The sequence below is a fragment of the Lepidochelys kempii genome, chromosome 12 (assembly GCF_965140285.1).
Source record: "Lepidochelys kempii isolate rLepKem1 chromosome 12, rLepKem1.hap1, whole genome shotgun sequence".
In the NCBI taxonomy this organism is placed as follows: Eukaryota; Metazoa; Chordata; order Testudines; family Cheloniidae; genus Lepidochelys; species Lepidochelys kempii.
The window spans coordinates 38,607,970-38,633,336 of record NC_136391.1 but is presented as its reverse complement, the minus strand read 5'-3'; the positions used below and the strand labels follow the sequence as shown (position 1 = coordinate 38,633,336).

General features: G+C 38.0%; 1 protein-coding gene across 6 annotated transcripts in view; it reads right to left on the bottom strand.

Moving 5' to 3' along the window:
* BANP (BTG3 associated nuclear protein) overlaps positions 1-25,367 on the bottom strand; it is a 244,584-nt gene that overhangs the window by 48,080 nt on the left and 171,137 nt on the right. The gene's annotated exons all lie outside the window — the stretch shown is intronic.

The following is a 25,367-nucleotide window of genomic DNA, read 5'->3' as shown; positions in this document are numbered from 1 at the left end:
AAAAATTGTATGTGATCATGTAATTAAATATTGTATTATAATGCAGAAACACAAGGAGACAAAATTAAGATTGCCCAGGCAACCACAAATCTGGCATTTCCTAACTTTCCAGAGCTTGAACCTAAATAATGTTCTTTTAACATAATTTTTATATGCAATTTCCTTCTTAAGAATAAAGGTAAAACAGATTCTGTTATATATAACTGTAACAACTCCCCATTGTGGCTGTTCCAAGGTGTTCCCAGTAGAGTGGCTGTGGATGCTTTGGCAACAATATGCTATTATTTGGCATGGCTACCAACATTTTCGTGATGTATGCAAATGAGAGAAAGGAAATGGCTATTTTTAACACTTTAAATTTTAGCAAAAGTTGAGCCAAATCCCTGCAACAAAGAAAAGCTATTTCCCTAGCTTGAGGCATCCTCTCTAGCCAAACAAAGGGCTGCAGCAAATACTAGAGGTGCAAAAGTGTCTTAAAAAAAGTTTCAAGAATTCTTAACACTAAAGTGGGGGAGGTTGTTGCAGATGCACATAACAGAATTGCATGAGCAACCATAATACTGGCACTTCCTAATACAGCAGGTGCATCTATGTGTGTGTGTAATAAAATACATCCTAAAGACAAAACAACGTTATAATAGTAAAGCAAGGATGATACATGGAATAAATATCACTGAAATTACAGTCACGTTGAAAGTATGACTTTTGAGGATATGTAAAATGAAATGTATTTCAGTAGAAATATTGTCCTTCAAACTACCAGTACTTACTTGTAGTAAATAGCGAATGTAATCCTAAAGAAACTCAGAAATAATAATTCATAAGTAGACCCATCACCATAGATGTACTGAAAACAGATAGGCTCATTTTTAAATGCCTGGCTAACACATTTAAGTGGGATTTGGGTACCTAAATCCCTTAGGCTTTTGAAAATCCAAGACATAATTAATTAAGTACTGTATTTTAGATAATTGTGTATGATATCATTTGCCAAGCTCTGTTATTAGAAAAAACCCTAAAATAAATATAAAATTTGGAATAAACTAGTCATTTAAAATTCCCCATTAATTTAAAACCTTCTTTAAAATGTTGCATTTTGAAAATAATGAATCATAATGGAGTGGTCAGAAACATGACCATTCAGCAAACCAAAGGCAGACAAGGCATACTGAAATAATTGCACAGAAAAGTAAAGGTCCTCAATCCCAACAGCAAATAACACAAACTACTGAATTATACTTTCCCACCATATGCTTATGGCCCATCTGAAATCACACCACATTTGGATACAGAGGAAAGTGCTTTATGCCACAGTACAGATTATCATATGTCAAACATAGTTCCAAGTCGCCTGCACTCCGGACCAGGAAATGCAGTGACATTCAGGAATCTGCCTAAAACCTGACCTGATGAATAGATTGCAAGTGATTAAAGGGCTTTCTAATGCAGCCTCAACTATGTAGAGTTGGTCCATTCGGGAGTATCTTTGAGAGTGTAGCAAAGCAAAGTGTGTATATTGGGGGTGTTTAAACAGAGGGTGCCTACGCAACAAGAGGAAGGGACTAGTTTTTCCAGTACTAGTCCTGAGCAAGGGAGGGCCAGGTGAAGAGATTTTCAGTAGTATATGCTCTCTGACCAACAGAGAATGGAGTCAAATCCAGGAGCAGAGCTTCCATCAAAAGCTTAAATCAAAATCTAGATATCACAGTAATAGGTTCATTATTAATACCGTAGATTAAATTGGATTCTTCATGATTCACAGCGCAGTCTGTAAAAATGATATGAATGATAAGGAGAGTTTTAAGAATGGGCACTGCCTTATTCCTTTCCTGGGGAAGAATACCTCCCTTGAAGCCCTGCTTTCCTGATTTACAATAGGATCTTTTGGCAAATTGAAAGCTTTGATGGTTACCGCAGAACTAAAGGAGAAGTTTCTTGTACATTGCACAATCAGTCTTGGAAGCTCATACTATTTTAAGAAAGTGTAAGGAAAACACATGGGAGCAGATCCTCAGCTGGTGCAAATTGTCATGCCTCCACAGACAAAGTTGTGTCAGGGATGGCCTATGCATACATAATCCTGCCTTAGCATGGGGGAATGCACTCGATCACCTGTTGAGGTCCCTTCCAGCCCTATGTTTTTATGATTTCCAGTGGAGCCATGACAATTTACACCAACTGACGACACGAAGCAGAAAATAAGCTACCCAAACATTCAGGGGTATAAAGCCATGTCTTGAGTGCACAGGGAGCCAAGGATTCCCATGCTCTAACCCCAGCACTTCCACTGCCTCTGGTGACCTTGGACAAGTCACTGCTTCCATTTCCTAGCATGCAAAACAAGGTTAATAATACTGCCTTGCAGGATGTTAAGAGAGTTAACGTGTGTGACAGGCTTGGAAGATGTGTTCTGTAAGAGATGTTATCTGTTAAATCTGTTATTGAATGTCCAGGAAGATTCCTATAACAGATTTAAAAGTAGCTATTCTTGAACAAAAAAACTTCAGAAACAGACTTCAAAGAGAAACAGCAGAACTAAAATTCACTTGCAAATTTAACAGAATTAATTTGGGCCTGAATAGGGACTGGGAGTGGCTGGCTCATTACAAAAGTAGCTTTGCCTCTCCTGGAACTGACACCTCCTATTATTATCTATTCTTGGGAGTGGACTACATCCACCCTGATCGAATTGGCCCTGTCAACACTGGTTCTCCACTTGTGAGGTAACTCCCTTTTCTTCATATGTCAGTATAGTAATGCCTGCAGCTGTAACTGTCACTCCATGCATCCGATGAAGTGGGTTCTAGACCACAAAAGCTTATGCCCAAATAAATGTTAGCCTTTAAGGTGCCACCGGACTCCTTGTTGTTTTTGTGTATACAGACTCACACAGCTCCCACCTGATACTTGACATTATTTTTAATGTTATGTTTAGGATAAGTTTTAGGCATTATTCACATTATAACTTAAAGTTTAGGTGCCATGCACAGGCCAATGTAGGCCAGTTGCACACAAACTTGGCTGTTTATTATCACTTTACTAGTGTTGTGGTGATACACTGACTTTTAAGGAGGGTCGCATGTTTTAATGCTCTTGCATAATGTTTTCAAATTCAAAGGCAACTGCCATATCCATTCATACTGTGCATAAACTGTTGTGACATTATGGCCCCGGAACAAGCCCACATATTTATTTTCATTGTCTTCTCTCCCAGCCTGTTAAAATGTAAAAGATGGAGTTACAATAACTGCTGAACAGTGAGGCTGAGGCTGCAACTATTGCACACTTGTTAATGGTTTTTAAAGCAAAGACGGTTAAACAAAAAACGAGCGCTTTCATTTTAAAATTGGCAGTACGACGTTTCTCATACTCACTCGCAAGGATTATTCAGGACTTAAATCTGACAAAAACATTTTGCAAAGTTACTTAAGAACTGCGTTCTGTCACTGAAAGCAAATTCTGTATGTGGCTGAATACTGGCTTTTCTGGTAGACCGACTAAAATTACAGTTGTAAAATGAATGAGGTATAAATAAATAATAATTATAATAATAAAAAAATCAATATAAAACCCCAGGAGACAGGATTCAGAAAAACTGACAGGCAGCCACATATACAACACATTCATTTTTCTAAATATTTAAAGATACTCTTCACTGCATATGTTGTATGCACTGAGTATTGTACACTGTGTTGGTGTATACTCAGAATCTTTGTTTATACGGCAATATTTTGAAAGGCTACAGTAGTAAGAGTTTTTTGGAAAGAGGGGTTAGCATTTGCCTTGATGTAAATGAGTTCATAGCAATTAAATAAAAAGATCAATTATATATGTATAATCTTTGCTTGATTTAAAACGTTTCACTCTAACTCTCAATCACTTTTGTTTCTCTTACTACTGCTCCCCTCACAGCAACTAGCCAGTAAAAATACTTCTCTGCATCCTTGTAAATCTCAGTCCTATCTAACTCTGTTCTATCTTCATGTTATTTCTCCTGTGCTGTCTCTCTGAGACTTGCCGTATCCAGATTCATAAAGTATTTGCTCTAGCCAACATCCTCTTTTTAGTGCTTTGTGGCATTCTGCATGTAGAACATTACATAAGAATAAAAGGTTTTATCTTTTGTGTAATTAGTGATCTTACATGTTTGACATTACATCTTATTCTATAGCTGAATTAGTACAGGTTCGCGAATAGTAGGACACAATCGGACTCTCAACCATATTTCTTCCAGCCCTGGGAGTCATTTTATAGTCTAGTTCCAAAGTATGATAAAATAGTAACAAATGGCTACATTTGTCATAGAATACAAATATTTCCTGTACTGTACTCACTTTTTTATATTATGTGCATACATATATATATTTCACTAACTTGGCCAATTAGGTAAACTAGTTCAACATGCTTTTAATTTCTCTTAACGTTACTCTAAAAAAAAATCTCATGTTCTCAGACATTCACCTTTTGCCAATTTGAACCAGTTTCTACCTCCTCCCAGAACCCGAAGGGCACTTCACACATATTTCATCCTAGACTCAGAATCCTGAGAGGAAATGCAAAGGACTGCATGAGAATTTTCACATAATATTTGGGAATGTTAAAACTTTTTTAACTGATGGAGAAAGGTAAGGAAAGGAAAGAATGCGGCTATGGTTGTAAGGACTGCAGAACTTTGTTAACTGCAGAGAAAGAGGGAAATATGGGAAAACTCCTTTAAGGAGAGCTGACTGGGAATTTTTTAATAAGATTTATATTGATTTAGTTTAAGTAGAACAATTACAATACAAGATTTCCAACTGCAAACTACTGAGCATACACAAAAGAGAAAAAAATATTAAACAAACAAATGAGCATCTGTAGATGGAGTGTAAGGTTTCAAGTCCAAATCTGATGTCAATTAAAGTCAATAGAAAAATTTCCATTGGCTTTGATGGGAATAGAAATGAGCCCTATCCTGAAACAACAGGGCATGTTACGACAGAGAGAAGAGAATGAAGTGCTAACTGATATTCACAGAACTTTACTAAGGAATGTGACCAGTTTAGCTGAAAATACAGGTCAATTAAAAGAAAGCTATAACCATAGGCTTTGGAGTTTGTGCTGCTCTAGGTAAACTAATTTGTAACCTCTTTCACAGCTATAGTATTGCATGTTCCAAAATCAGTAAGTCTTTACTGAATATCTACTTCATAGGTTCTGCCTTACTAGCACTGAATAAACTTATTCACTGAGTAGCTTAACATACTACTCAATGTGAATATGCAAAAAGAAAAGGAGGACTTGTGGCACCTTAGAGACTAACCAATTTATTTGAGCATAAGTCTAAGGTGCCACAAGTACTCCTTTTCTTTTTGCGAATACAGACTAACACGGCTGTTACTCTGAAATGTGAATATGGGTGCAGAACTGGCCCTTAGAAAGGTCAATCATTAGGGCCCTGCAAATATGCAGATGTCCACTTGATATCTGCACATAATTTTTTGCAGATCGCGGATCGGATACAAACTTTGTATCATATAGGGCTCTATCAACTGTTTCCTGTCCTACATGACCTCCTGTTTTGTCTCTCTCCATTAGCCAGTCTTGCTTTTATGCAAACAAACACACACAGAGTGATATGGCTCTCTCTCCAGCAGGGATTCATAAAAAGCCCTCAGTTCTCAGACAGACAGTCCTGTATTAATTCTCAGTTCCCAAAGACACTATTTCAAACATTTTTGTACAGATTAATCAATTGTGATTTTAAATACAAATGCTAAAGGGTTATGTAATAGTCATCCAGATTGTTTGATCTTTGTGTTTATCAACAGCTATTTTAAACAAAAATTTTGTTGTCGGCTCTACTGGGTCCAGGTTCAGTGCTTACAAGAATCACCAGTCTTCATAAAATACAATGAATCTCACATTTGCCCTTGTTTATTGGTCATTCTTCCAAGTCTGCAAATGGGTGCCAGATTTCACAATAATTACTCACATAGAGTTTCTTTTTGGAATAAAACTGTCTCAACAGGAGACCATCTTGAAGATTATTTTTATCAATGCCCAGACAAAACACTTTTTCTCATATGTTGTTATATGTCCTGCTTTATCAGAATACATAATATGTTGTGTAACACATCTTCTTGCCCATTGTCGGTAGCTCTCTAGTTTCATTTTGTTCCCCTCTCAGAGTTCCCTAAAAGTGACTTACTGGTATTAATAGTGCCTTTGTAATATTAGCCCCTTAGTCGATTTTACACTTTCAGTCTTGGAAGCTAGCCAGTCCTGGCTATAGCTCTATTAGTACTGTATTCTACTCCATCCAAACAGGTCTCTCCGGGTTTTCCTCTCACTCCTGTTCTTGAAATGTAGAAACTAGTGCCAAAAATGCAACCATAATTGGAGGGAGAAAACGTACCCTCCATCCTATGAAAAATGGACTGAATGATGCTCTTGAGAATACACTGAAGAGAACAAATTCGATACCAACAGGAGGTTGACTACATATGTCTCTTCCATCTCCAATATCTATGATTCTACAAACAAATGGAGTGGCTGAGAATTCCTGTGAGATTCTGGAGAGGTGTTCAGATCCAGGAAGTCTTTTCTCAGACAAAGACATTGCTGAGGAATGCTGCCATTCTCTCATTTGTATCTCTCTTTATTTAGGCAGATGCTGGCTTAACGTCATAGTATTTTTTAAAAATGCTTGGACTGAAAAAACTCTCTCATGTTAAGCTAACGGACTTGCCACAGACCCTGAACAGTATGTTCAACCAAATGCAATTAAATCATTGGATAGTTAACAATAAACTACTACTGTATATATCTAGGCCAGTTTCTCCCTTCCTCCAACAATACCTTGGAGGCTAATTAGTGTTAATATAAAGGCTTACAGTCTTAACGATACCTATTCAGTGCATAACGACTGCTGAGTTTGGCTTTGTACCAGAGTCACTAAACCATAAATAAGCAATCCACTGCTCTATAAATCACAGTGAGAGAGGAGTACACAAATACCTACATGTATGTCAATATGGGGTAATATAATATTAAACACCAGGCTCTCAAGCCTTCTATTATTTTATTAGTACCAGAAGGACAATATATCCTTTCAAGTGTAAAGCAAAGAGAAAGCCAAGAGCACTTAAGTGCAAGTACTAATGTAAAATATAAGTACATTTCACAAACAGTGCTCACGTTTTCCATTTATCAGATTACAAACCCTTTTGAAATGTTGCCAGAACAAACCTAAAAACCTCATGCTATCTAAAAGCTTCATGTAGTGAATATTTTAACATATCCGTCAAGCCATGTCTACACATTTTCAACAGTCTCAGGAACTACTAAAAATTAATTAGTAATTAGGGTCATTAAATGTTCAGGTTTTTCCTTTTCTCCAAGAAAACTAAGCCTTCCTGGCTGAGAATTATTTTCCAGGAATATCTTGGGCTCTGTGTCTAGCTTGGAACACTTTTAGCTAGCAACAACTAGAATTCACTGTACTAAAAAAAAAATCAAAAGAAAGATGGGTATCACTAAAAATAGATCCTGGTGCATATAAATTGGAACAAACTACTATGATTTCAATGTGCCAGGCCATAGAAAATTGCTAAATCTAACTTTTTTTAGCAAGTTACATGGAAAAAAGCAGAAGTGGCTACGTATTGCTGAACCCTACACCTACTCTGACAGCTGAGCTTTACTGTTAAAGTCCATTATGTTTAGAGAAAGGTGTGGTCTAGTGGTCTGCGCAAAGAACTAACAGCCAGGAAATTCTCTTTTATAATTCTGACTCTCGTTGTGACTTGGGGCAAATTGCTGAACATTCCTGCCTCGGTGTCACTTTAGAGCTAACCCTCACCTATTCCAGGGAGACATTGTAAGGAGTAGTTAATATTTGTAAAGTTCTAAGCTTTATGATTTCGTAATTTGGAGGGATATGATTTAACAGTGAAAACTGATGGGAAAAAATGCACATTTCCTATTCAGAAACAACATAAGCCAGACAATGCACAACAACCGGCAGAGATCAATTTTTGAAAGTGGATATTTATCTAACACATTCTGTCATGGGCCTCTTTTGGCCACATTTCCCTTTGCCTGACCTGCACTTGATGTACAGTTGTTTTTGTGACTTTAATAGGATGCTTCTTGGAACTAGTCAACACCAAACCCATTTCACTTGTGGCTTAAATGATATTTTCCACTAATTCTGGTAGGGAAGGGTTTTCCATAAGGGATTAATTCCCTGAGCTACCTAGACTCTCCAAGATTTCTGTTTTTGCTTTAGCACACAATGCAGGAACATTTTTGCTTGAAAGGAACGTTTTTATTAGAAGAAAAGTGACAGAGTGTGCTTGTCTGTTGCATTAAGATTATTCTCCCCGTAGCCCATACAGCTAGCTTAGCCTTTTATTTTACTTAGCAGTAAAACAAGGAACCTACAGCCCTCTATCCTGCAAGACATTGTCTTAAGCAGGTTAGAATGAGTGAAGCAGGCCTGTAACCCTTAGCATAGGTAAAATGGCCTGACGGTTACCCTAGATTTTGCGGAACTGGGAATAGCCTGTTTAAGAGGGGAGTTGGTACATAATGATGCCAGGCAACTGCAGGAATACTGAACTGATAGTAGACTTGGATATTTGAGGATAAAATCATTGGCAGAAGTTTAACCACAAACGTGCTTTAGCAATAGTTGACATATATGGTAATGAGGTAAAAAACATTAATGTGCTAAATACAGGATAACGGCACCCCAACATTACTAGGGTGAGGAAGTTAGATATGGACATGGAAGGCTGGGCACCTGAATCCTCATGCCAGGCCTATAATAGGCTAGGTCACCATGTAGCTGGGTGGGAAGCTTTCCATCCTTGACCCTTCAGCTCTTCACTGTTATTATCTATCACCAACCTTTGGGCATTGGGGTTTGGATCATTGGACTCATTTGGCATGCCAGGGCCAGTCTTTTATCTCTGACCATCAGATCCCCAAGGAAAGGTGTGAGTATGTAAGTACATGAGCATATGCAAGGAATGATACCAAAGAAATCCCCAGTACTATATTACTGCTATTTGTTTATATGGTTTGGAGTTGTCTTGTCTTTATTGATTGTGTGAATAAAAGTGACTAAGACTTTGCTTTGCCCTCAATGTGAGTGTCTTTGCCATACACCCTGGGGTTCCCCACAAGATATTGAACTTATTAGTTTTAATTCTGTTGTGTCTGATTCTGGGATTAGAACCCTACTGACCCCAGCTCATTAGATTGGTATCATTTTGGCAACCAATACAATTATTAGCCATTCAAGTATCAGGCTACATTCATATGAGACAAACAATTAAAGCTGGTCAAAGACTTTTTGGAAATGGTTACAGGACACACATTTTTGCAGTGTGTATAAATATAAAATATTTAGAAAAGCAAAGTAATAGTAGTATTCCATATAATTCTCTGGGGATGGATTTAATTTGGTATTGCAATGTGCCTTCCTAAATACTAATATGGTACATTGTTGTGATGTCTCAGTATGCACTACTGCAGCAGTCCCCAAACTTTTGAGGGTCATGCCCCCCCTTACCCGTATCCATGCCTCACGCTTTCCCCCCCTCCCCCAGAGCTGGAGCTAGGCCTCGGGTTGGGGATGGGGGGGACAGGACGGATGGGGGTAAGGGGGCCAAGTCTGGGGGTGGATCTGGGGCCGGGAGTGGGGCCACAGCCAGGTCCTGAGGCTGGGGGCGGGAGCAAAACCACAGTCGGGCTGCGGTGGCGGCCAGCAGCCAGGCCCGCAGCCTCGTGCATCTCCGCTCCTGGCCCCGCCCTCAGCCTCAGGCTGGGAACGGAGCGGTGGCCAGTGGCGGGGCCAGGACCAGTGCTGTGCTGAGGCTGGGAATGGGGCCAGGTGCAGGGTCAGGAGCCAGGGACGCGGTTGGGGGTGGGACTGGAGCAGCACTGGCGGGGCCTGGGTGGTGCTCCCTGCCCCCATGAGGATTGGCCTGGGCTCCTCCCCCCCACCCAGATGTTCCTACACACACACACACCCCTGGGGGGTGCACCCCACAGTTTGGGGACCTCTGCACTACTGAGTTGCATCATTGTTTAAAAGGCTTTGATTAAGCATTTTGGTAGTTTAATGAAGAGATGGGCCCGTACCAAGCCTCTGGATCTGAACTTCCTCAGCCTTCGAATCCATATCCCATTTTTATATCTTTTGTCAAATTCATTGGGTGAATGAGGGTTATGTGGTAATCTCATGGATTTTAATTGACCTGAGGTAGGAAGCAACAGGATGAATTTTTGTCGCATTGTTTTACAGTACTTTCCTGTATATATACATACACACACAGAGCTTTATGCATATAAATTCATATAAAATATGAAGTAGATGAACATTCCCACCTCTCCTAATATCTTTTCCCCATATGGATTTCAAAGCAATCATTTCATGGGAAAGATTCTAAAAGTTATTAGATGATGATGATGTCATTGCTGCTGTTAAATGAATTTCAAGGAAGACAAGGTTAAAGTTGAAAGATGCCAGGGCTATTGTTGGCTGGCTGACTGTGAATTGTTTGAAAATATATATTGAGAAGTGTTTCTGTAAAAATGGCCCAGCTTTCTGCTGGATTACAATAATAAATAAGATACACCTTCATCTGGCAGGTGTTTTCACACAGAGATGTTTTAAAGACAATATATGATTTTCAAGTTAAAAAGATATAGTGTAAAAAGAGACCTAGCACTATACAAGTGTATAAAGCTAATATCCAAGTAGGAAAGTATTGTAAAAAGATGTGAGGGGAGGTAACTTACTGTAACTGAAGGTTCTTTCCAGATGTGTGGTCCCTACTTCGATTCCAGACATGGGTGCACATGCACGCCATGCTGCGGAGCTGGAACTGCTTGAAGTAGTGTCCATTGACCTGCACGTGTGTTGTGTGTCGGCCAAGTAGTGCACCCGCAGCTTTAAGATGTTATGGGGGTCAACGCCGCTCCAGGTCCCTCTTACCAGCAAGCGATGGAGTCCACATCAGAAGGAATGGTGGGCAGGTACTGGAATCCGAATAGGGGCCACACATCTCAAAGATCCTCAAGTTATTGTAAGTAATCTTCCCTTCTTCTTTAAGTGATGGTCCCTAAATGGATTCCAGACATGGGAGAGTAGCGAGCAGTGGTCAGCCTGGAGCTGGGTGCGAGGACTCACAAGAAGTCACAGTCTGTAGGACTTTGTCCTTAAGGCAGTAAAGGGCAGGTTGGCCGTCGTGGCTGCCAGTTCACTAACCTGTCTCACCGAGGTGACGGCCACCAAAAAGATCACCTTCATGGAGAGGTGGGCAAGAGAGCAGGTTGTGAGGGGTTCAAAGAGCAGCTTAGTGAGGGCAGAGAGGACAAGATTCAGGTCTCAGGAGAAGGTAGGTTTCCACACTGATAGGAAGTCCATGAAAGAAGCGGACGGTGGTTGGGTGAGTGAAAACAGAAGAGCCATCCACAGGGGGAGGAAGGCACTGAATGCCGCCAAGTGGTCATGGATGGAGGAGTGGGTGAGGCCTGACAGCCAAAGGTGGTGAACAACGTGGCTTGCCCTGCTCCAGTGCATGGAAATATCTTCAATTAAAGCATTCACTTATGACTGTATTTGGGCAGAGTGTATTGGGAGCTCCAGGAGCTCCAGAACTTTTATTATTTTGGAGGAAACTTCCTGGATTTACTCAGCCAGCAGTATCCTTTTACTATTTTATGGCCCAAAAAATCTTTGCTAAAGATTGATAATTTGAGAGTTGCTTGGGACAGAGATTTGGATACACAACAATCTCCAACTCAATGAAACACAATTGTATCTAATGTTCAAAAAACAACTATAGACCTGAGACCATGGTTTATTCACCAAAGGACACTTTTTCAAATATACTTTTCCCCACATAGGCTAATGGCAATGGGCCTCATAAATGCTGACCATTGCTGAAAATGTAACTCCCTTGATGCTAGATTAGCTCATATGTTTTGGGAGTGCCCGTGTATCGAGAATTTCTCACATGGGTCAAAAGACCAATTTGATAGTGGATGCTAAATTGGAGCCCTGCCCCTTAAGTTTTGTTCTAGGATATATTCCTGATATTTGGAAGTTACCTGGTAACAAGGCAACATGGTTTCAACATGCAACTTTTGTCGCGAAAAAATTAATCCTGCAAAAATGGAAAAGTTGATCCCCACTGAGCACTGATGTCCAGCTCAGCAATGTGGCTGACCTTGCAGCTAAAGAACAACTGGCATTCTGCAGAAGGGGAATGCCAGAAAAATTCAGAGCTATTGGGCTGACTTTTTAGACGTTTATGATTAACACAGACCTTAAGATAGACATGTCGCTTCCCCTCGCCTTCCTTTATAGAATCATAGATTAGGGTTGGAAGAGACCTCAGGAGGTCATCTAGTCCAACCTCCTGCTCAAAGCAGGACCAACACCAACCAAATCATCAACCAACCAATTATCCTAAGACTCTTTATTTATGTTTTGTACTATGGTAAACCTGGTGTTTTGGTATATTTGTTATACTTGGAAAAATTAATAAAATTATTAATATATAAGAATGAAAGCTATTTCATTCCTTTCATATCTGCTATGGACTGTACAAAAGAAAATACTGGGAAAAAAACTATTTTCATTAATTGCTCTGATTTAGTGTAGAATAACATGAGATATTTTTCATCTTCGCGCTTCTTGCAGGATTTTTTTTTACTAATGCTGATGCCTTATTATGTCAATACTTAAGGTATTTCCTCCCTTTATATATTAGATAACATAAATTTCCAATATTCGGGAACTATCTTAAACCAAGCAAAGCTAAGAAATGTTTGATTAAGGATACCATTCCATCCTTAGCTCACACTGGTGCGCTGAGGTACTGCAGGACTCTTCAAACCATACATCAGCATTTGCCTCAGCAGCTGCTGTTGCAACACCAAGGCATAGCAGGGTGAACGGAGTACAAAGCAGACTAGAGGTCAGAGGGGGAAAAAAAAGTTTTGACAGAGAGCATAGAATATTTTTAAAAATGAAGCCATATTTGAGATGAATATAAAATGTTTCCAAAACAATCCACTTACTCTTTTCTTTTTTGCTGTTGTGAATTAAGAAAAATGGCCAACCAGAGTCCAAACATCAGAAAGAATTCTGCAAATGGGGAACCGGAATGTGGAATTTAAGCCCACATTTCATTTTAATAGCTGAAAATTACATATCTCTATATAGACATTAATATATAAAATGAAAACGATCCACTAATATTCCTGTGTACTGTTTCTGAGCACTGCATATATTGAACACACAAACACATACACAAAGCCCACTTGGATTATTGCAACAGCAACAACAAAAAAATGGTGCAGATTGTCCAATTTTGAAACTTAAAAAGGGTTATTGCAAATTTGCATCGCCAATTAAATAAATTTGCACCATCTTAAATAAAATGGAGGGGTTTGAAATTGACAATACACTCCATATTAAAAGATATAACAAAAAATCAGATGGCAGAATGGTTCATAAGAAGCCTTACAAATTCCATGCTCTTACCTGTCTTTGAGCACAATATAGATGAGTGCTCGGAAAAATTCCTCTCTCTAAAATGGGTTTATTTTACACATCCCTGATGAAAAACGAGCACCCTCCTCACAGCAGATTTCTATAGGCTAACTAAGATTTTCAGGGTGTTCATTCCAATTACATATTAATAATGTTAATATTATACTGAACTGACTTAAACATTGCCCACTGAGATACAGCAGCTGTAGTTGGGAGCCCAACTCAGACACTATAAGAGGTCATATTTTTCAGAAAACAGAAATATATAATAGGTTTAAAAATAAAGTTTAAAAATTCTAGCAAGCAGACTGCACGCTAATAGTTTTGTTTAACAGGTACAGCAGAAGAAATAAATTTCTAATTACTATATATCACCATATAGTTAATATCTTAAATTTAAGAATATAAAGGTACTATACGAGGTTGATTTAATGTATATGAACTTCATACTCTGCAACAACAACAAGAATTTAAGATGAGCCTCCAGAGGTATCTAGTGAGAAAATTCTTTCACTTCTATTTCTTCTCACTTAGTGATCTGTGAAATCCAAAACTAGTACTTAAAGCTTTTGCAGAATCTAATCAAAACAGAAATCTGTCATCTCATTTTTAAAAAGATCTGTTTTACATTAGGAATAGGAAATCTCTGTCTCTAAATCCTTTAAGTAGACTATATCAATCAGTAAAAAACACTAGAAAGTTAGATAATATTTTTATTCGAGCCATCCATTTAGTCACTGACTCAGCAAAACCCTATTTCTGCCTTGTATAGGTCTGGACATTTTTTACATATGAAGATATTAATCAAAATTAAAATAGTAATGTAGTTTTACACAAATATCCTATTGAAAACACTCATCTCACTGAATCAATTACCTTCTAGACAGCTGGTAATGGGGCATTTTTCAGAACAACAAATTAAACAGGTCACCAATGAAAATGTCACCCAAGGAACAAAGTATATAGTGGATTACAAAAACAGTGCATAAACAATTCTGTTATCTATTCTACCATTACTTTAAAACACGCTGTCTTACTCAGTCTCCATCTTTAACAAGAAATCTAAATCAATAAATTCTATTCAATCGCCAACATTAAGAGATTTAGAGGGGGAGATTTCCACTTTTACTTTTGGACTGGTAACAGTAGGAAACTAATCCAATGACTGCATAATTGATTGCTAGTGAGTGTAATAAAACTGTCTTAGGTGGTATATTTTTAATCATTATACGTACTAAACATCAGTAATATATTCCAGTGGGAAGTGTTTCAGAATAACATGCTCCACACAGCAAACTAAAAAAAACAACTGCAGTAGATTAGAGTAATCCCATCTATGGTGACATTTCAGTTTTCACATCTGGTCACAGAATAAGAGTGTCTCTGAGAACATTTTTCGAACAACAAACTGGTAAAAGCAGATTGCATTCGTTTAATTTCTACAACTGTCACCCATGTTCTTCTGGTCCAGAAAACTAGCTTCCAAATTTTACAAGAAAAGCAGACAACAAATGAAATACAGATTTAACTCAAACAAAATGTCAAGAGCCTCTTGAGTTGAGGCTAATTGCATGAGTTCATTTTCATCCTGTAGTACAGAAAGTTACTTTTCTCGATTCATGAGAAGTAAAAAAAAAAAAAAAAAAAAGTTTATTTCTTAAAGTACCCATTGTGTGCTAGACACGAGACTGTGATACCACAAATCCATCTGATCCGGTAGCTAGGGCATGGGACTGGAAGTCAGGAGGCTTGGGGCAGTTGAACCCTATAACCCCAATCTGGGCGTCTGAGTTTGGCTAACTTTGTTTGGTCTATGTAATGCTTTCCTTGGCACTGATATAGATGAGGATTTTGCAGTCAACAAGATTAATTCTAAAGTGCCAACCTTATTTTTCAGCAGTAAAATTCTGAATAATCATTTTTACATTAGACTGAAGAGCTCCAACTGAAACTTTTGCTGGCTCATTAAAGTCTAAATCATGAAGACCTAACGAAAGACAAAAACATTCTTAAAATATTTATAACTTATTCTTAAGTTTTATTTATTGCTACAGAAAATATGAACCATGGAAAAGTTATACTAAGTCATCAAGCTTAGTATATTATACGTGAAAGGCCATTTTTTAACATTCTGGCAACAGATAAACAGAAGAGAATCTAAATAAATCCTTCAAAGCTAATAAATCGTAATCCAAGACAAACATAATTATTATGATTGTAGAAAGTTCCTGGCGGGCTTTTGTTGGGCACACTAATTGTTTCATATTGTAGAAATAACCTCTTCTGCTGATAGCACAGTGGTATTTAAAAGCTGGAGAACAGCTGGTTATTTACTTTACATACACTGAAAATGCCTTCTTGTTCTGACACACAGTGACTTCTAAAAATATACCATACAACTGGCTGTTTTCACTGTAAAAATATTTTCACAATATTTGTGTTGTGACTCTGTCCTGCATAAATATTTTCTACAGAGAAATAACGATGGGGTTTCTCCGGCCCCCGGCTGCTACCAAGCCCTGCAGAGTTTAGGGACCTGGTGGGTTTCTTTCTGTACTGGCAGCTATGTTTACCTGACTACCAACTGTGTTTAAGTGAGTAGCAATGGGCCATATGTTGAAACTGAAAATTAAGATGAGCCCATAATGCTAATTTTCTTTTTTGAACTGCTCCTGGATTTGAAGCCAGTGGCTAAAGAGACTGAAGTAAAGAAAGGGGCATTTACTCAGTCTATTACCTGGTCCTTAGTCTCTCATATTGTGCCAGATTTTGCCCTAACTTTACAAGAGGATTTGTGCCAGTGCCAAATTTGGCCCACTGTCTCTTGCTCTGATGGTGGCTGATCTATTTTAATGCTCCTCTTTATGAATAAGAGGAGATAAGTAATGCCAGAGCAGCACCATGTTGTTTGCTGAAATTCCTTTTTAATGTTGCAGATTTGATGCTAGTTACAGTTTGCTAGGAGGAAGCCTGAGCGCCTCACTCCATGGGGGTCTTTGGTCTACTTGCAGTGTTGCCCTCATAAATAAGTTGGTTCTGAAGAAGCTGGAACTAAATATCATGTAACGATCTCAGATTTAGCATTGTAACCTCTCTCTCTCTCTCTTTGCCTTCCCAATTTTTCATATCATACCCCTCAACTCTATGCAAGGTGCATCAGGTAAAGTCTTCCTTGCCTGCTGCTCCAGGAATGTCAACCCTCTCTGAATGACTGCACTAGCTACTGATCTCCTTCCACATTCAAATTAATCATCTTCCAAATCTTGTACAGTCCTTCCTACATCCATAGATCATCTTACTCTTTTTTTTCCTGCTCATGGTATCAACCCATATTGCCTTGTTAACTCTCAAGGACCAGACCCAATGCCCGCTGAAGTCAATGGAAAGGCAGTTATTGATATCAATGAGCTTTGGATCAGAGCCTTGGTCTTCATCTTCCACCAGTGACTCCAAGCCATCCATCGTTGTTGTCCTCCCTTCTCTCACTCAGACAACTACTTTTGCCTGGAATATCCTCCCTTACCTATGCAACTTCACTCGGATCCTTCTTATCCCTTTCTCAGGACTTACTTCTTACTTGCTAAGAGGGACCTATTACAAAATACAGAAGTTTTTTCCTAAGCATGAGTGTTGCAACCAGGCATGTTGGGGTTTCCAGCTGAACAGTAATTCTAATAATACCCGGGCCTGATTTTGGGACAAGAACCTATCAAACCTCAGAATGTTAGCTGGGAATTCTTAAGTAATCAAAATAATTAATACACAATCCACAGCTCAGGCAACAATTTCCAGGTTGCCCTGCATTCAGGTTTCTTCAGCCTTTGTAAACCTGGATGTAGGTCATCTGTGGCTGAAAATATACCCTTGCCATCACTATTGCTGTCCCCCCACTCAAGCTGTGTTATGATAAAATATTTTCCAGTTTAAAACAATTTAGGCCAAGATTTCAAACAGAAGGACCTTAAAAAATGGGCTCCTAAACAAATATTTGGTCTCCTAAATAAATGGTCTTGTTTTGAAAAGTTGCTGGGGATCAACAGATTTTAGTAAGTACAGCTGCGTGCTCAGCACTTTTTTAAAATCAAGCTTATTTATTTGGGAGCATAGATATGGATTTAGGAGCTTAACTTTAGGTTAAAATTTTCAAAAATAGGAACCTAAGAACCAAGCAGCTCCAACTGATCTAAAACCATACACTGTTTACAGCAGCATGAAATGATCTAAAACTTAGATATTGCTTTAACCCTCAATAAATATTCCAACCGCACACAAATTGGAGGACTATCAAGGGGGTTGGAGGGCTGATGCAGGGTGTGGGAAACTTGTATTAAGGATTTTTAAACTGTGCAGTGTGGGTATAAATATGTACTGGTATGAAAATGCATACTTAGCCAGTAGTGTTATTTGCTGCCAGTTTAGCTTTTGGCTACAAGCTTGCAGTTCACTAATGATATCGAAATGCACTAATTGGCCTTGGCCAATTTACCACCTGTTGTCTATGGAACTTGGAACTTCTCCTTTCTTCCTCTGAAACAACCGGTAAATGAAATGCAGAAAAACTATGTTAAATCAGGATGTGAGAAACTTAATTAGCAGTAGCAATGCAAATGAGGCATAATGTTTCCCCTCTATCCTTAACTCACTCAGATGTGTCAAGACATCCATAAAGCATCATGTGACTTATTTATCATGTGTTAAACACCTCTAAATTTAGATAAGATAGATGACACTGTGATGAAATTCCAGAAATAGTATGGAGTCCACAAAGGGACTTAACTTGGGTGCATTTTTGTAGATACGGCATTAAAAATCAGTCGTGTAGTTCGCTAAAGACAAGTTGTGTAATACAACAACAAAATAAAATAGCTTTTCCTCCCCCAAATTTTTCTATCTGTCTTTGTTTATTCAATAGTTCAGCAAACGCTGCTGGATCATAGACACTGTCATTAAAGAAACATTCTAAGTCAGCCAGCAGTTGATGCCAATTGTCTAAAAAAAAGAAGGATTTATCACTGGAGTATAATTTTTAGGCCCCTGTAATAAATACTGTTTAAAAAAAAAAGTCTTGAAAGAAGTGGGACGCACTGATTTCAAACTGAGAGATCTCACTGCTAGTCTCAAACGCTGGATAACAGTAATTTAGTTTTTCTTTACTAAAAATATATGTCATATATTAGTAATACTAAGATAAATATATATAAATATAATGTAAATATAAATATAAATATATTGTAAATATATTTACATATTTACAAGCACTGCAGAACACCCGACGCAGGTAACTGTTATTTTCCCATTATACACACAACAAATCTGAAGCAAGAGCTGAAATGACTTGCCCAAAACCACCAAGTGGCTGGGATTAGAATTACAGATGGGATTAGAATGCACACTTTCTGACTCCTGATCTCATTGTCCTTCCTTCACACCATCAAACATCACAAAGTCTCTTTCCTTCAGACCAGCAAAGATGTTTGTTATACTGGACTGTTTTATATAAAACACAGATTCAAACTTATTCACCACACCCGTTAAAGAATGCAAACCAAAAATACGTGACACTGTAAACATAAATCAGTATGAAAATATAGCTAAACTATGAATCCAGAGGTCCAAGTTCATCCCCAAGTATAACACCTGCTGAATCCAATTAAGTTATGCCAGGGTGGAGTTTGGCCCTGTAAATGGTTTATATATAAAACAAAATAAACTTTTAAACACACTTACAAATGCAAATTAATATTAAAAACTTCAGAAAAAAGTGCTTTACTCAAAAGTTAAATATAATTAGTTAGATTTATTAGGAACTGGGGAAACTTTTGGGAAAGGGGGAGCCTATACAGGAAGAATGGGCTCCACCTTAACCAGAATGGAACCAGAAGGCTGGCACTTAACATTAAAAAGGTTGTAGAGCAGTTTTTAAACTAAGGGCTCTGGAGAAAGCCGACAGGTGCAGAGGAACACGTGATTCAGACAGAGACATCCCTCAGGAGAAGATCTATTAATGGAGATTCTCTATGTCCTAGTAAGTGAAAGATGATAAAATGCGGGTGGAATCTGATGAGAAACAATCAAATGAAAAAGAGTCCCATTCAATTATGTCATGTAATGGCAGACAGCTAAAAAGTGACAAGTTTTTATAGTGCTTATATACAAATGCTAGAAGTCTAAATAATAAGATGGGTGAATTAGAGTGCCTTGTATTAAATAAGGATATTGATATAATAGGCATCACAGAAACTTGGTGGAATGAGGATAATCAATGGAACACAGTAATACCAGGATACAAAATATATTAGAAGGATAGAACAGGTCATGCTGGTGGGGGAGTGGCACTATATGTGAAAGAAAGCGTAGAATCAAATGAAGTAAAAATCTTAAATGAACTGAACTGTACCACAGAATCTCAATGGATAGTAATTCCATGCTCTAATAATAAGAATATGGCAGTAGGGATATATTATCGACCACACAGGTCCTGGAGCTAGGGGTGTGAAGTAGTTTCTATCATATACAGGATTTACAGTGGTTCTCAACATGCGGCCTGTGGGCCACTTCTGGCCCAATCAGCACACAGCTGAGGCCCATGTGACATCCTCAGGGCCATACAGGTAGTATTGGATGTGGCCCACAATGGTAAACAGGCTGAGAACCACTGGTTTACAGTTTGGTTCAATGGCTCTCAGTACCCCCACTCTACACATTGTTCCAGCATCCCTGCGTGACCAGACTAATTTTCCTTTCGATCGTTAAACTGCACTTCAGTGAGTTGACTGTGTCCCTCTTTGGACCCTGTAAAGTATCCATCAAGGTGCAAGGTGCTATATAATTGTCATTTCCCTGCTATATGGAAGGAAACACACTATAATGTTTTAGAAAAAGCAGCAGCAGCAGGAATACAACCTGGCTTGACAAAGCCCTGGCTGGGATGATTTAATTGGGGATGGGTCCTGCTTTTGAGCAGGGGGTTGGACTAGATGACCTCCTGAGGTCCCTTCCAACCCTGATATTCTAGGATTCTATGAATGTGAACTAGCTGTTTGCGTCACCTCTGAGAGTTATAAATTGCACTTTGTTTTTGCCATGTAATATTCCTGTACTGTACATACTTCTTAGTTAAATACACTAGGAACAGGTTTCAGAGTGGTAGCCGTGTTAGTCTGCATCAGCAAAAACAACAAGGAGCCCTTGTGGCACCTTAGAGACTAACAAATTTATCTGGGCATAAGCTTTCGTGGGCTAGAATCTACTTCATTCGATGCATGGAGTGGAAAATACAGGAGGAGGTATAAATACATGAAAGGATGGGGGTTGCCATACCAAGCGTGAGGTCAGTCTAACGAGATAAATCAATTAACAGCAGGATACCAAGGGAGGAAAAATAACTTCTGAAGTGGTAATGAGAGTGGCCCATTACAGACAGTTGACAAGAAGGTGTGAGTAACAGTAGGGAGAAATTAGTATTGGGGAAATTAGGTTTAGGTTTTGTAATTACTCAACCACTCCCAGTCTTTATTCAGGCCTAATCTGATGGTATCCAGTTTGCAAATTAATTCCAGTTCTCCAACGTGAAGCTGCAGAATTTATCTTGTTAGACTGACCTCACACTTGGTAAGGCAACCCCCATCCTTTCATGTATTGCTACCTGCTCCTGTATTTTCCACTCCATGCATCTGATGAAGTGGGTTCTAGCCCACGAAAGCTTATGCCCAAATAAATTTGTTAGTCTCTAAGGTGCCACAAGGACTCCTCGTTGTTTTTAAACTAGGAACAATGCTGTATATGTTTTTCCAACAAGGATACATAATAAACTCCTGGAATCCAGTATTTTCTAAGCACTGCAGAAACTGCAGAAATTGGGTAAAAAATATCTAGTTTGCAAGTGTGCATCCGTGAACTATGTATATGACAGATACGAATTATTTTTCTTCAACTTTGTTGAACCTTCATTCTGTTTCTTAAAGTACTCATAACTACACCTGGTTGGAAATTTTCCAGTGGAACATTTTTCTGTTGAAAAATGCCAATTTGTCACAAGCTAAAAATTCTGCAGGAACATGTCAATTTTGACAAAATGCTTCCAGGTTCCCAGCTCCAGTGCAACCTTCCAGGCAGGATGCCAAGGAATGGAGAGCCCTAGCAGCCTCAGGGAGATCAGACTGGAATTTTTGAAAAAAATATTTTTTATTTTTTCTCAAAATATATTTTTTTAAACTTCTGTTCCTCAAGAAATTTGCATTTTCAACTTTTGCTCCAAGTTGGATTTTTTCCCCAGAGAAATGCATAACTTCTCATAGGACAGAAATTCCTGCTCTTGCTCAGCTTTGCTCACAATGAAATGCTTCTTGAAGTGCTGCAGAGGATTTGCAGTCTACTCTGTGGTTCTGCAAGTGTTAGAATTCTAAAAGTTTCTAGTGTTTCTCAAACTACTCATGCATTCATGATAAAAACAGTTTGGAGAAAACATTCAAACACAGAACAAATAAAGGAAGAAGTGGTCTTACACATTTTTCTCATTGGGTTGGGTCTATTAAAGTTGTTCCAAGAAAGAAATGATTCACTCTCCAACTTTAGATGCTGAGAAATTTATGGGGTCTTCCATACTCACATTGACTGCTCCAATGAGCCTGAAAGCAATGGGAATTAAAAGCCACAGTAACAACAAGAACATGAATCCAATGCTTCCCAGCATCACTGAGAGAACATGTCAGATAGTTGTGACCACAAACTTGTCTTTGTTTACTCTGTTGTGAAACACTGTATGTTCTGGTCAGTTTTGTGTCTTAAACAGGCTTAATGAATAAAATCTGCTAGAGAGATAATTTGTTGGAAAAGATTGTTGTGAGTGGCAGGTATTAGATTTAGGAAGACAATTTCCTATAAAGATGTGTATCATTGATATAAAACACCATAATAATGAGATACAAGATAAAGATTATCTGAAGTTATTCTAACAACAGTCTGGGAACTTTAGCTCCACACGCAAACAAAACAGAAACTAAGAATTTTCACTTAAAGAATCATCCCCTTTATAGATTCTTGCAAGAAGGATAAAAGTAGATGAAAATGGCAGAGACCCAGAGATAATCATTGTCTTCTGGGAAATGGGACACAAAGAGAAGTTTCATTCAAAGGGCAAGGTGGCAAAACAATGTAGCTTGTTCTGTGCAACTGGAAGAGTTATGTCTTTCAACTTAAAAGATCAGCTCAAAAGAAAAATTAAGAGAACTAGTCCAGTCTTGCCTTGTTTGACAGTCAGCATTTATAACTTCCTGGGTATAAAACAATCATAAATATTAACCCTAATTATTGGTGTCTTCTTTCCGATATTAGTTATAGTCATGTTTTTAAAGCTATCTTTACAGATGGTACAGTACAATAAAAATATGGTTTTCTTATGCAAGAATATGCTATGGGTTGATTAATTTGAGAGAGTAGAATCCTGACATGTTTATGTCCTCATAAAATGCAAAGATTTTAAGTCCTCATTTTGTTACCAAGGAAGGGGGAGTCTAAATGTACGGCACAAAACTGTTCCATTTTTTTAAAGACTACAAACAAACTATAGTGATGAGGAAAACGGTCAGAAACAGCCAATCAAATCAAGATGACATGAGTACTGAATCAATAAAACAATAAACAGGAAATGAAAACACAGGAAAACTTGACACTACATTGCATTTTCTGATCTTTAATATTACTTGCAGGTCTCTCAAATGTCACAATTTTTGCATGAAATTATGATTTGGGACCATATTATGGCATTGTGCCAACATCTCTGCTCCTGCACACACTGGAATAACAGGGATGAAAATTGGCTTTTGTAGGTAAATCACTAAGGTTTGAGGCTGGGATTTATAAAGGGGTGTAAGGGAATCAGATGATCAAATCACATTAAATTTAACAGAGGCTCTTAGATCCTGGAGACAAAAATACTGCCGTCCTCTAAATTCTAGACAAAAAAATAAAGTCTTGCTTGTGCTAAGTATTAACTAAAACAAAGCAATTTGTATAGTCAAATTTTTATGAAAATCTGAAACAATCACCTTAACCTTTTTTTGCAATGAGAACACATGGTTCTAATTCCTATGGCTAAAACCTCTAATGCATCAAGATTCTTTTTTAATTTCTTTATTTTTAAGTTTAACATATTTCCTATATATTTTCTGAATGGAGGGACAACATTTTTCTTTGATCAGTAATAAGGTCTGGTCTCAGTCATGATACATTCACTCTTGGGGGGATGATGGTTTTATAACATCCTTTAGGAACCATGGTTTATGGTTTGGAAAAATAATATCACAGCCAGTGTCTTCAAAAGAAGCTGAGGAGTGCAAATTTTTCAGATCTCTTCAAATTGCCACTCTGCTGTGAAACAAACAAACAAACAAACAAACAAAGAAGGAAGCTAGAGGGCAAGGTTATTAGCTTGCAAAGCTTCTTGTTCACTGAAACAAAATACTTTTGTTCACCAGAAGACTTTCTTTATCTACGTAACCTCTTTCTGAGAAACTGTAGAAAGACAGGACTTCCAAACTACAGTACTGACTTGAAAATGTTCCTTTAGCTTGCAAACTATTCATAGCATCTATGGTTCTAAGTAAATGATTTTAAGCTGATTTGTATTTTGCAACCACTGCATTTCCTGTAGCACCACCAATCCGCAGTAGTATTGATCGACACCTTAGCTGAGAGACATTTGGATAGTGTTTCTCTCACCCCCTATCTTTTGGTTTAAGCAATTATACTCATTCAGCTCTCCAAAAAGAGGCACATTTCTTCCTTACACATCTGTTAATGCAAATATTTCTCCCTTCAAATAAGATGTCTACAGACTGGTAGTGCTGCTTATCTAATATAAAAACAGTTTACTAGAGAGCTCCCATAGCTACATTGTGGTTAATCAGCACTCAGAAGTTTATAGCTCAAAGGCAATGCATTGAAACTTGGCATTCTTCACAGCTGTTACAATCCAACAAGTATTGTTGTGAAAGTGACCTGCTCAAAGGAATTTATCAAAATTCCTTGAAACCAATGCTCCTCGGTAGTCAGCCTACAAGGGTCATTGAGCAGCGGATTATGAATTCACAACTCTCCTTCTTTCCTCTCAGTCACATCACAGCATTACTAAAATTGTACTTAGGCTGTGATCCTGCTAACGCTTAACCACTTGCTTAACTTTACTACCATGAGTAGCCCCATTAAAGTCAATGGAACTGCTGATGATAGTAAAGTTAAGCATATGCATGTTTCCAGAATCAGGGCCTTATTGCTAATATTGCTGAGTCTTTCTTCCTTTGAGATTCCAGTAGTGACTATGCAGGTAACATCACATCAACCATAAAACCACACTGATAGATGGAGCCACGTAATCATAGCCAGAGAAGGGGCATCTCTTACTCATTTTTACACTGTGAAATTTTGTAAATTTTCTTTTAAAATATTATTTCTTCACCTGTTAGAAACATACTGTGAAAAAAAATTAGATGACTGTAAAATTAGATGACTTGTCAACCTTTCTCTATAACTAGAATACAAAAAATGTTAGTTTTGGTCAAAATTGTTGGGTTTTGAAACACTGAAAAAACCTGAGGGGTTAGATTTTTTGGGTGTGTGGGGAGAGACTGAAACCTTTTGGGATTTTGTTATGTTGAAAAACTAAGAAATTCCATTAGATTTTTTTAAAATGTATTTATTTCAAAATTCACAAAAAATATAGCTTTTTTGATCCACTCTAATTATTTAATTGGGACATATCACCATAAAACCAACACCAAACTCTGCTACATGGTTAAAAAATGGTTACAAC